Source organism: Myodes glareolus, chromosome 23 (assembly GCF_982192425.1).
Source record: "Myodes glareolus chromosome 23, mMyoGla1.1, whole genome shotgun sequence".
Lineage (NCBI taxonomy): Eukaryota > Metazoa > Chordata > Mammalia > Rodentia > Cricetidae > Myodes > Myodes glareolus.
In genome coordinates, this window is record NC_142048.1 from 13,345,239 (window position 1) to 13,357,787 (window position 12,549).

At 38.3% G+C, this 12,549-nt stretch overlaps 1 pseudogene across 1 annotated transcript in view; it reads right to left on the reverse strand.

The window, feature by feature from the left end:
* The window catches only part of LOC125413991 (putative ATP-dependent RNA helicase DDX60), a 136,126-nt pseudogene that overhangs the window by 58,822 nt on the left and 64,755 nt on the right, over positions 1–12,549 (reverse strand). Inside the window, exons 15-19 of the transcript XR_015736151.1 lie at positions 10,879–11,045; positions 10,247–10,405; positions 8,314–8,463; positions 3,204–3,323; positions 1,713–1,808 (exon numbers count right to left, since the gene is read on the reverse strand). The product of XR_015736151.1 is annotated as a putative ATP-dependent RNA helicase DDX60 (transcript). The remainder of the gene's footprint in view (positions 1–1,712; positions 1,809–3,203; positions 3,324–8,313; positions 8,464–10,246; positions 10,406–10,878; positions 11,046–12,549) is intronic.

A 12,549-nucleotide genomic window follows, 5' to 3' on the forward strand; every position in this document is an offset into this window, starting at 1 on the left:
TTTTCTATGGGGTTGTAAATCTCTGTATAAGCATAATGAATGATGCTGCTATAGAACTCCACTAAGTGACTTCCATCCGAACATCTACATCTACATTGATTTTCAACCCACTCTAGTGCTCAGGGACACTGATTCACTGGTACTACTTCAGTGGGACTCCAGGTTCTCTGGATCTCTAGCTTTAATGATGGAGTAAGCTGAGATTATTTTTCTATTGGCCTCTCCCAGGTTGCCTGACCCAGCTGTGTACCTCAGCTAAGTTTCACTACTTGGAATGTAGCCCATTTCATCAGAATCTCCTTTGCAACCATAAGCAAATGCTCCATTTCCTTGTCCCTTTAAGATTAACAATAAGTTCTTCTCTCTGAATTTCCTCACAAATGCCTTTTTGAAAACATACTTTTTACTTAGTTTCTCTAGGATCACGAACTACAGAAAAACATATATAAACCCACCTGGAAATTGGAAACAGACTAGATCGCCTGACAAAATTGGGAGCATGGGGGTGGGGTATAGAAGGAAGGGGAGAAGGAGAAGAGAAGAAATGAAGGGGAAGGTTGAGGAGAACTTGAGGACAGTCAAGATGGAGGAAGGACAGATATGAGAGCAAGGAAAGAGATATCTTTATTGAGGGAGCCATTATGGGGTTAGCAAGAAACCTGGCTCTAGAAAAATTCCCAGGAATCCACAAGGCTGACCCCATCCAAGACCCTAAGCAATAAAGGAGAGGGGGCCTGAACTGGCCTTACCCTGCAGTCAAACTGATGATTATCTTAAATATCACCATAGAACCTTTGTCCAATAACAGATGGAAACAGAGGCAGAGACCCACACTGGAGCACTAGACTGAGGTCCCAAGGTTCAGTTGAAGAGTAGAAGGAATGAGAATGTGAGCAAAGAGGTCAACACCATAAAGGGTTCATCCAGTGAAACAGTTTACCTGAGCAAATGGGAGTTCACCAACTCCAGCAGGACTGGGAAGGAACAAGCAGAGGACCAAACTAGTCCCTCTGAATGTGGTTGACAGCTGTATGGCTGGGGAAGACTGAGGAGTCACTGGCAGTGGCACTGGGATTACTCTCTACTGCATGTACTGGCTTTTGGGGATCCTACTCTCTTTTGATGTGTACCCTGCTCAGCCTAGATGTAGTAGGGAGGGACTTGGACCTTCCATAAAGCAAAGTGCCTTAGGATTAGAGGGCGTGGGATGGGAGGGTGTGTGGAGGGAATGAGAGGAGCAGAGGTAGTGGGAATTTGGATTGCTTGTTTTTAAAAATCTAATTAATTAAAAAAGAATACATATGATCTCTGAAAAAAAGAAAATATACTTTTATAACCATATTTGAATATGTTATTTGTTTTCCTTTAAGACAATGATAGACAGAATCATTTCTCATTACTTGCTGGAACATAAAACCCTTTGCTTTGGAGACTGGACTGGATTTCAATTTTTGTTCATGAGTTTAATTCTGTTCCCTCCACAACAGCATCACCATTGAAGACCAGTTCCTCATACATGCAGAACTCTCACCATTACACACTATTGAGTAACAACAGAAGTGAGACAAGAGGATGGTTCAGCTGGGGAAATGGTCAGAAGATAATTGCCTCCAAATCTGAACTCCATCCAAGGGGCAGATGTCCCAAAGCAGCAAAGGCATTGAGCACTTATGAACAATAGGGAGTCAGCCTGAGATGTAAAATCAACCTACCTCATCAAATATGACGTATCTGATCCTCTTCACCCAGCTTTGGCGATGAGGAGACAGTAGCAGAATTTCAAAGCAGGCAGGCACGGTAACAAGGACCTAAAAACAGCAGTAGGATGTTAAGTAACACTTAGTATGTGCATAGATAACTACATGAGGCAAAGCTTGTGAGTCCTGAGTGTATCTCATATAATGAAGATCTGATACTACATCTAAGGATTGGATTCACTGCACATGTGATAATAGTTTGAACCACATGAAATTTCAATTTTCCTGGGACAAAATATAAAATATCAAATTTGAAGTGCAGATTCTTGTTTATCAGCCTTCCAACTGTGTCCAGCTTTGAATGGGACGCATATTGACCTATTTCCAAACCCAACAATCAGGAAAGGAAATGGAAAGATCCAGAGAGCCAGGGAGAGGCATAGTATATTGTGAACGGCTGTCTTCTGAACCAGGCATGGCTGTTCCACCCATGAACTCACAGTAACTGTGGTTATCTCTGTACAAAACCTGCAGCTCAAACCAGTCAAAATTCCAGCATGAATGAGGAAGCACTCACAAGACCACACCCCTGCAGAGGAGTTATTGGCAGTTGGTGGCTGCTGGGAAAGAGACATGATACTGGGAAGTCTGTGAGATGGAGGGAGGGAAGGTAGGTAGAAGGAGAAAACAGGGTAGGTGGATTTGATCTTAAGACACCTCAAACACATACAAAATTCTCAAGGAATAAATAAAAATATGCTAATTAAATAAATACTTTAAAAAGAAAAATATATAAGAATCAAGCCATTAATTTTAACATTCCCTTTGTTTTTACTTTTTAAACAATGTTTCTCTGTGTAACAGTCCTGACTGTTCTGGAACTCATTTTGTAGATCAGGCTGTCTGCAAACTCACTGAGATCTGCCCGCCTCTGCCTCCCAAACTTTGAGATTAAAGGTGTGTACAACCACCACCCGGCTTAATTTTACCTGTTTTGATTCTTTTCACATCTAACACTAACAAAGAATTTGTGTTGGGAGGTATTTCTTAGAAAGGCAATTCTGGTATCACATTGCCAAATCCTCAATATAATGTTCTATAAACATGTTTTATCTTTCATTTCATCCTAATTATTGATCTGAACATTCAATAAGAAAACTATAACTTCCTTAGAAACATATTAATTAATTATAACACAACACTTTTAACTAAAATGAGTATCTTTAACAAGAGAAGAAATTATGATAATACTTTGCTGTCCACTAAGTTTCCATAGTTTCTTAAGATCTTTGAATCCTTTTGAATCTCATTGTAAAACAACATGATAATGAACCATAAACTAAAATCTTAAATCAAAATAAAAGCATCTATAAAGAAAATGAGTTCTATTTTTAATATTATTTAGAATGTAAACAAATTTATATTTTCACAGAAGCAGTAATTTTTAGGAAAAAATACAACATTGTTATATAATCTGATATCAAGTTATTAAGTAGTATGGCAAACCTGGCAGTTCAGGGCATCATGACGATATTCCCTAGTGAAAACGCCACACACAACTTGACCAGCTGGCAGAATTTTGGTGTAATGATTTTGAACAGTTGCTGCTACTTGATTAACAAGTGCCTGATTGACAGGAAGACAGATGTATTAGTTACATAATAAAGTGTAGGTCAGCAAAAATTAATGGAATGATGGAGATGTTCAAAACTGGATTTTACTATGAATTCAGAAAATTTAATAAACCCCTTTCTTCCGAAGTTTCTTTTGTTATGGCATTTTATCACAGTAAAGGAACACCTAATGAAGACTACCCCAAATGATAGTGTGGATAATTCCAATTACACAAAAATTTTAATATTATCATTGGAATGAATAACTGTAATAAGCTAGGGTAAAAGCCTGACCCATTAAGGTGTATTTCATTGTGGTTCAGAAATAGATGAATCTGATGAATTAGTACAAAGGCCAACTTCTCCATTATAAAAAGTAGGCAAATGGATGTTCGCCTCTCCTCTACCCTCAACCCCTCCACCCCATCCCCCATCAACACCTGAGGCAGAGGGGACAGCAGGCCTGGAAGTCATAAGAACAGAACACTGTCTGTCTGATCCCCACCAGCTAAAACTGGGGAAAGCAGGTCTTGTTGACTGGGCAACACAATGGAGCCAACTCTGTTGGCACAAGTGTGGGCTAGCCAGCTCTGAAGTAGTGAGCAAGGAACAGCTGCCCCCATCACTCATCTCTCCTGTGAAGGCATGAGGAAGCAAGGGAGAGGTTCCCTCCTCCCCACTTTCCGCCTATCAATGCCTGAGGCAAGATTAAGAACTAGCCCTGACAATCTTGCCAAGAGTAATCTACAGATTCAATGCAAAGCCCATCAAAATCTCTGAAAAATTATTCTTCACAGACCCAGAAACAACAATACTCAACTTCATAAGGAACAGTAAAAAACCAAGGATAAACAAATCAATCATGTACAGTAAAAGAACTTTTGTAGGCATCACAATCTCTGACTTCCAACTCTACTACCTGTAGGGAGCCGCCAGGATGTCGCCTTGGCGAGATAGTCCTAGAGCCTGGAGGTATACAAAACCTTTGATGTTGCCGCACAGGCCAGAGTGTGCTTGGAGCCTTGTTTTACCAGTCCTGTGGCTTTGGGCCCTAGCAGAATGGCATCAACCAATCAGCATTCGAGCCTTTCACCCTAGAAAAGCAGCTGCCTCTGGGCTCTGCTTCCTCTCTCTGACCTTTTCTCTCTAGGTTCTCTAGGCGCTCTCTCTGGCTAATCTTTCTCTTGTCCCTGCGCTCTCTCATCTTTCTCTCTCTAAGCTCTCTCTAAGCTTTCTCTCGTCCCTGCACTCTCTCTTCCCTTCCCCCAATTTTCCTCAATCAAGTGCTCCGAATAAAGACGTGATCAGGGAAGGAATTCTCGTTTTCGTGGCGTTCATTCCTGCTGGTCAGGACACGCGCTGCAACTACCCAGAGCTACAGTACTGAAAACAGCCTGAAGCCTGGTGTTGGCATAAAAACAGACAGAAGAACTAATGGAACCAAATCAAAAACCCGGATATCAATCCACATACCTGTGAACACGTGATTTTTGACAAAGAAACAAAATATGTAAAATTTTAAAAAGAAAGCATATTCAACAAATGCTGCTAGTATAACTAGATATCAACATGTAGAAGAATAAAAATAGATCCATAGCTATTGCCATGCACAAACTCAAGTCCAAATGGATCAAAGACTTCAACATAAAAACAACCACACTGAACCTAATAGAAGAGAAAGTGGGAAGTACACTTGAACACATTAGCACAGATCACTTCCTAAATATAACCTTAGTAGCACAGACACTGAGAGAAACAATTAATAAATGGGACCTCCTGAAACTGAAAAGCTTCTGTAAAGTATAGGACATGGTCAGCAAGGCAAAAAGCAACCTTTTATTCATTCCCCAACGTCACATCGGACAGAGCTCTGAGCTCCAAAATATACAAAAACTCAAGAAGTTGATCATTGAAAGAACAACAAAAAAATCTAATAAAAAATGGAGTACAGATCTAAACAGAGAACTCTCAATAGATGAATCTAAAATGGCTGAAAAACACTTAAGGAAATGCTCAACATTCTTAGCTATCAGAAAAATTCAGATCAAAATAACTCTGAGATTTCATCTTACACCTGTAAGAATGGCCAAGATCAAAAACACTGATGACAACTTATGCTGGAAAGGATGTGGGGTAAAGGGAAGACTCCTCCATTGCTTGGGGGGGTGCAAACTGGTACCACCAGTTTGGAAATCAGTATGACGATTTCTCAGAAAATTAGAAAAGACCCTACCTCAAGACCCAGTAATATCACTTTTGGATATATACCCAAATAATACTCAATTATGCCACAAGGACATGTGCTCAACTATGTCCATAGAAGTTTTATTTGTCATAGCCAGAACATGGAAACAATCTAAATGTCCCTCGACCAAAGAATGAATAAAGAAGATATGATACATTTGCACAATGGAGTACTACACAGCAGAAAAAAATAATGACATCTTTAAATTTGTGGGCAAGTGGATGGATCTAGAAAATAAAATATTGAGTGAGGTAACCCAGACCCAGAAGTACAAATATAATATGTACTCATCATAAGTGACTTTGAGACATAAAGCAAAGAAAAACCAGCCTATCATTCACAATCCCAGAGAACCTAGATAAGAAAGAGGACTTAAAGAGAGACATACATGGGAAGCAGAAAAAGACAAGATCTTCTGAGTAAATTGGGAGAGTGGATATCATGGGGGAGGGTAAAAGGGAACGGGGATGAAGGGAGGGGAGCAGAGACAAATATATTGCTTAATAAAAAGTAAAAAATAAAAAAAGAAATAGAGTAATATCATAGGAACAGGAAAGCTGTCCTGACCCCCCCCCCCGCCCAGATGCAAATCTTGGGAGATCAGGCCCTATACCTCTTCTGGGTAACACAATAGAGCCAAACTTGTTGGCAGAATTGTGGATGAATCTACCGCAAACTTGTAAGCGTGGCAGCGCTGTCCTCACTACTCCTCTGTCATGTGGTGGTGTGGTGGTGTAGGAAAATGAGAGATGCCCCCTTTGACCCCGTGCCTCTCATTGCCTGCAGCAGATAATAGAGTTGACCCTCCTCCTCACCAGCTGCAGCACTCAGGAAATGGCCCTGACCCTTGCCTGGGCAGCACAGTAGAACTGTGGTCAGAGGTGAGGATGATTCATCCCAGCGCTACGAGCAAAGGAGAACTATCCCCATTACTCACTAGACAGGTGGTAGCATGGGCAGAAGGAAGATGTTCTCCTCCCACCTCACATCCATCAATGCCTGAGATTGGTAAAGAAACTAGTCCTGGTATCATAAGAGAGGGAGGGCAGTCCCTGCCTGGCACCAGCTGTGGCACTCAGAAGAGTGGGCCCTGTAACTCACCTGAGCAACATAATGGAGCTGACTCTAATGGTATAGGTGTGGGAGGGCATGAAAGCAAAAGAAATGACCCCACCCCTTACTCATTGCTTCAACAGAAGATTTAGTACCCCCACCTGCAATGTTGGAGGTCTTACCCTGGTGGTGATGACAGGGGAGAGCTGGCTGGTGGACCAACCCAACAGTTGCCCAGGCCCAGAAATAGGATTTTTCTTTGGGCCACCCCAACATCCACCCCATCTATGATCTGCTGTAGCATGTGAAGGGACCTGATCCACAGACCCAAAGCTGCAGGATCTCCACAACACAGAGAAACAACAGAAGATCCAAGAAGACTCCTAGTGCCGGCCCAGCATCTATAGTGTAAAAGAAGCCAGAGGCCTTCAACCAGCCAATGACTCTTTGCTATGAACACTTGAAAGTAAAGATCTATGGGCAAAGGGATTACCATGTGACTCACTGTGTCACACTGCCGCTTCCATGATGAGATTTTTAATTTTTACCCATTTTTCTTTTTTCTCTTAAATTTTGTTTTATTTGGGAGGGTGTTTAGGTGTGGAGGACAGATGTGAAGGGACAGGGAATTGAATGGGACCAAGATACATTACATAAAAGATGCACAGAATAAACAAAAAAAGTAAAAAGAGAAGAAAAAGAAAAAAAGTAGGCAAATGTGTCATCAAGTACATCATGAATAAAGAAACACGACAGACCAAAAGTCATACACAATAATACTGCCCAAATCATTAGTATTTAGAAGTCAAAATATGCAAATATATAAAATTTGCATCTAAAAATTCTACTACTTCTCAATATAGAAGAAACTCGCTGACTAACAACAGGAATCTTGAGAAAGATTTGAGATTCCATCTCACTCCAATTAGAATGGTTAAATCAAGAAAACAAATGTTAACAGTTGGGGGAAATATTGGAAAGGGGAACCCTTAATACTACTGGTAAGAGTATAATCTGATAGACCCATTATAGAAATCATTACTGAGGTTTCACAAAGCAGGAAAAATGAAACTACCTCATGACCTAGCTACATCACTCCTTCCTGGGTATATACTCAAAAGTCTTCCAGTCTTACTAAAGAGATATGTGCACATCCATGTTAATACTTCCACTATTCCAATAGCTAGGAAAGAAAGCAATCTTGATGTCCATCAGCAAACTAATAGAAAAAATGTTGTACAAATTTACAATTCTACTCAAACAGACACAAAAATGAAATTACAGAAAATGAATAGAACTGGGTATTATTATATTAAGCAAAATAACAGAGGCTCAGAAAGACAAATATCACATTTTCTCTTATATTTGAATTATAAAAGTTAGTTTTTAATTTAAATATATGTATATATATACATATATATAATGTGGAAGAGAGTGGGTATAAGACATTAAAGGAATCATCAGAGGGATATAGGTCATAATAGAATATAAGTGACTTTAAAGTGGAATGGGGGCTACATGAGAACAAAGTGGTGAAGGAGGGTCAAAAATTATATACGAAAATTCTATTATGAAGCCCATAATTTTGTATGCTAATTTGAACTAGTGAAAAGAAATAAATGAAGCTAGACAAATCACATATCCATATCTACTATTTGAGTAAGTTTTGGAATAAAGAAAAATATTACAATCCCTGAACCCCTACCTTTGTGGGTGAGACATACACAACCACGCCTTCATCACTCTCCCGCAGCACCTTCTCCATGCAGTAGTAGGAAGCATAGGTTTTGCCAGAGGAGGTTGGGGCAACAATCACTGCAGACTTGTTTTTATCCACCACATTCAGGAGCTTTCGCTGCAGGAGTCAGACCATGATTTACATCAATCAAACAAGTCATGTGCTACCCAAATAGATCATTTCTATACCGTTCTGATTTTTCTGAACCTCAACGATGGAGAGCTGCAGACACACAGAAAATCTAAGAGGAATCTCGAATAGATGGCTCAGTCTCTCAAACAATCCAATTTGTTTGCTTTTAAGCAGCTGAGAGGTGAGTCTTACATGTGAAAATGGAGTAGAAAAACTAAAAAGAACTGCACAGGAAAGAGAGACTAGTCAGGACAAAGAAGGAGGCAATGAGGAAGGCAGTGAAGCAAGGTGTATTGACATAAATGTGATCAAAATACACAACATATATGGACGAAAAGAACATAATAAAACACGTTCTTTTGTATAAATAGAAAAATCACTCAAAAAATAGCATCAGAATGAGATCTTACTATTAGGAAGTTTGTTTTTAATGTTTTATAGAAAAGTACAGTTGTTGGAACCAACCAATACACATTTTTATGGCAGTAAACAAATGGTTGAAGTGCAGAAATATCAAGGATTCTTCATTCTGCTGCTTACCCTTGAAGGGTGACTATTTGGGAGCATCATCTTTGCATTCTATTATTTCATTTATCAAGATGATGACTAGTTAAAAGAATGGAAAACCTATGTGAAGGACAGAAGACAGAACGTACTCTCAAATGACAATCTGCCATTCTGTGAATCTAGTCCTCCCCACATGCCAAACACAACAGAATGAAAAGGGAATGAAAGAATTAGGTGTATGGAAAATAGGAATAAATTTTCCTGCCCTGTAGCCTACACTGAAATAAGAAATTGGTCCCGAACTCATGGAAAATCAGAATTTTGTTATAGAAGGTCTCAGCCCAACTATCTTTCACTGATCGTTGCCTTCAGCCTTATGCTTCCTCACACAAGCTGACCACCCCGCCATGTGATGTCATTCTGTTAACAAGCTGGCATTGGAAGCTAGGCTCATGGAGCTATCTAAATATCTTTACATTAAAGCTAGGGTGTCTCAGGTTTTTCATTACATTAATGAAAAGGACTTACAAAATCTGATCTGACTGGAACAGCTAGTCAGATTGAGCTTACAAAATTGCTTTTCTACAGGTAAATAATGCTTGAGTTAACATATATATGATATATATATGATATATGTGTATGTGATATATATATATGCTATATATACATATATCAATATGTGCAGAAGCAGTTACTTCCAAATTTTCCAAATTTTGTAGCTATCAATACTTATGTGTGTTTACAGACATATAGTTAGAATGGTAGTAAATATATAAGCAATTTTCCAACTGTTTAACCTACACAAACTTTTTCATGAGTATTTATACTGTTTACAAATGAAAGTCTATTGACAAAAAACCTGGAACATGGTACATAATGATAATAGCTGTATAGCAAGACATCTTTAAGCTTTGACTCTATGTATGTGAATTTATCCAACATCTTACCCAGGAAATGGTCTGCATAGTAAACGAAAATTTTAACTTCTTTAAATAAAAATATTAGTCCATACGAGACATTTTAAATAACAAGAAACTTTAACTGAAATAACTTTTAAATGAAATAATTCAATATTATGAAGTCAATGACAAATACAAATACTAACACAGAGAGAGAGAGAGAGAGAGAGAGAGAGAGAGAGAGAGAGAAAGAGAGAGAGGAGAGAGAGAAGGCTGGAGAAATAAAAAATTCCATGATAAATAAAATTCTATGATGGACACATGATTACAAAGTATAATAATTAATTTTATTCATATTTTACCTGCCATGTATCAGGAATAAAATCTTGGACTCTTGGGTCTGGATCTTTTCTTTCTTCTCTTATCAAATGGTGACCCATATATTGTAGTTGGAACCTAGCTGGCCCAATTCCAACTGAATATTTATTCCTTTTTTTCATTTCTATGTTATCTGCTTTATCCTGTATTGTTTTAAAAGATTATTTTGAAAGCAATTAAGTTATACCATGATTTAAATGTTGAATGTTTATGATTGAGTTTCTTCTATATGAAACAATTTTAATTACCCTTTAAACATCTTGAGGGCATTGCCAATTTTTTGAAATACAAGTAAATCAGTAGATGTCAAGGTTTTCAAACGCCTACTCTAATATTTGTAGCTATAGCCTGACATATTTACATCATCACCATTATAGATACGAGTTTTTTTTTATCAGAACTAAGTATTGTACTAGTTTTAAAAGTCTGCAGAAATTATTTGACATTTAGCGGGATAGTCAATTAGTATAAAAATTTCTAATTCTTGAGTAACTCAGATTTAGTAGTTGGATTAATCAAGATTGTAATGAACATAAAAAAGATCACCGTATTTGAAGGACGCTTTATGTATAGCAAATTCCAGCTGTGTAAAAATGAAGCTTTTACAATATGTTACCTGAGTTGAATACAAAGAACGTGCTAGTTCATCAAATCCTAAACACGTAAGACATCTGGCTATGAGTTTCAGATCTGCTTCTTGAAGAAGTTCAGAGCATTTGTCCAGCAAGGAGTGAATTCTCTTCATCATATCGACAGCTATGCTGAAGTCTTTCGTGGTTTCACCTTGGTACAAAATGCAAATAAAATTGTTATAAAAGTTATCAAAGTAATAAATATTTATTAGGGAAGAGCAATCATCTAGCCTATAAAGTACTATTTATGAAACTATCTTACTCAGCATTAACAGATGTTTGAGAATAAAAAGGACTAGATAAAAGTCTTACAATTCATAATTAAAATATTCAATTGAAGTTTATATAATTTCGTGGTGAATTATAAATATTTTCTGTGTCTCATATTCTCCTATGTCTCCTCTGTTAAAAGAAAATAATTGCATGGTTTTAAATATAATATTATAATCTTAGCAACATTCACTTAGCCCTATTGTTCACAGAGAGCTACTGGATGTAAACCCTGATCTGTTCACTCAGTGCAATCCATCTCTTCCAGCGATCAGATCCAGACTCCGACAATCCCTCCACTTCTCTAGCATCGCACACACTGTTTCTCCCCTGTGCACACATCTTCATTCTTGCTTCTGTTTTGGTTCCACCTTTCTTTTAGTTGGTGCCCACTCTCACCTATTAAACAAGTGCTACCAATCACATATTGAAAGCTATTATACGAGAGGATGCCAAGTAAATGAAATAGATGTCTTAACCTCCAGGAGCATTCAGTTCACTTACATAATATGTGATATATGATCGGCCCACACTGAGCATTAGAAAGTAGAGACATTATGTGAATCAGTTTGCTGAGGGAGGCTTTATTTAAAGACATTTTATGAACTGAATGTGGAGGATAAGTAAATTCTGATTGTATGAAAAACAAGGAGAAGGGCACTTGTGGCAGTTTCTACTCTTAATTTCTCTATCCATCATGTATTATAAAAGATTTTTTATTGATGTCTCTGTGGTATTGGGAATTCTACATACCTAGGTAAAAGTATGTGTTTCCTGGTCCTCCTTGTGATTAAAGTTGCCTACGACTACATTTTGACTAAGGATATCCGAAAATAAGATTTTGGTGGCCAGGAAAATACATTAAGGGAGAAAGAGGGAGCTGGAGAGATTCTTTAGTGGTGACAGTTGTCACCATTCTTACAGAGTTGGATTTTCAGCAACAATGTCAAAAGCCTCACAACCACCTGGAACTCCTGTTTCAGGGAATTTGACTCCTTTTTTTTTTCATCTCTCAACACTCTACACAGACACATACACACACACACACACACACACACAGATAAATAATAAATCTGAAAGCACATCAGTGTGCAAATAGAGAGTAAGCCAGAGTTATGTGAATGACTTACAGAAGGTCACAACTCTGGGCATAGGCACAAGGACATTGAACGTCTGACCTTTCCTGGAAAGGTCATCTTTGTTCCTTAAGAGACTGCCTCTGTTTCGACCATGGGTCCTGCCCAATTTCTTGTTGCTGGACAGAAGAATCCAGAAATCCCAGCAGGGACTCTGCTATCAGTCTGCAGCACCTACAAACAATCTCTCAATGCAATAAGCACTATATTTTAAGTCACTCTAAATTATGATCTCTAGCAATTATTCAG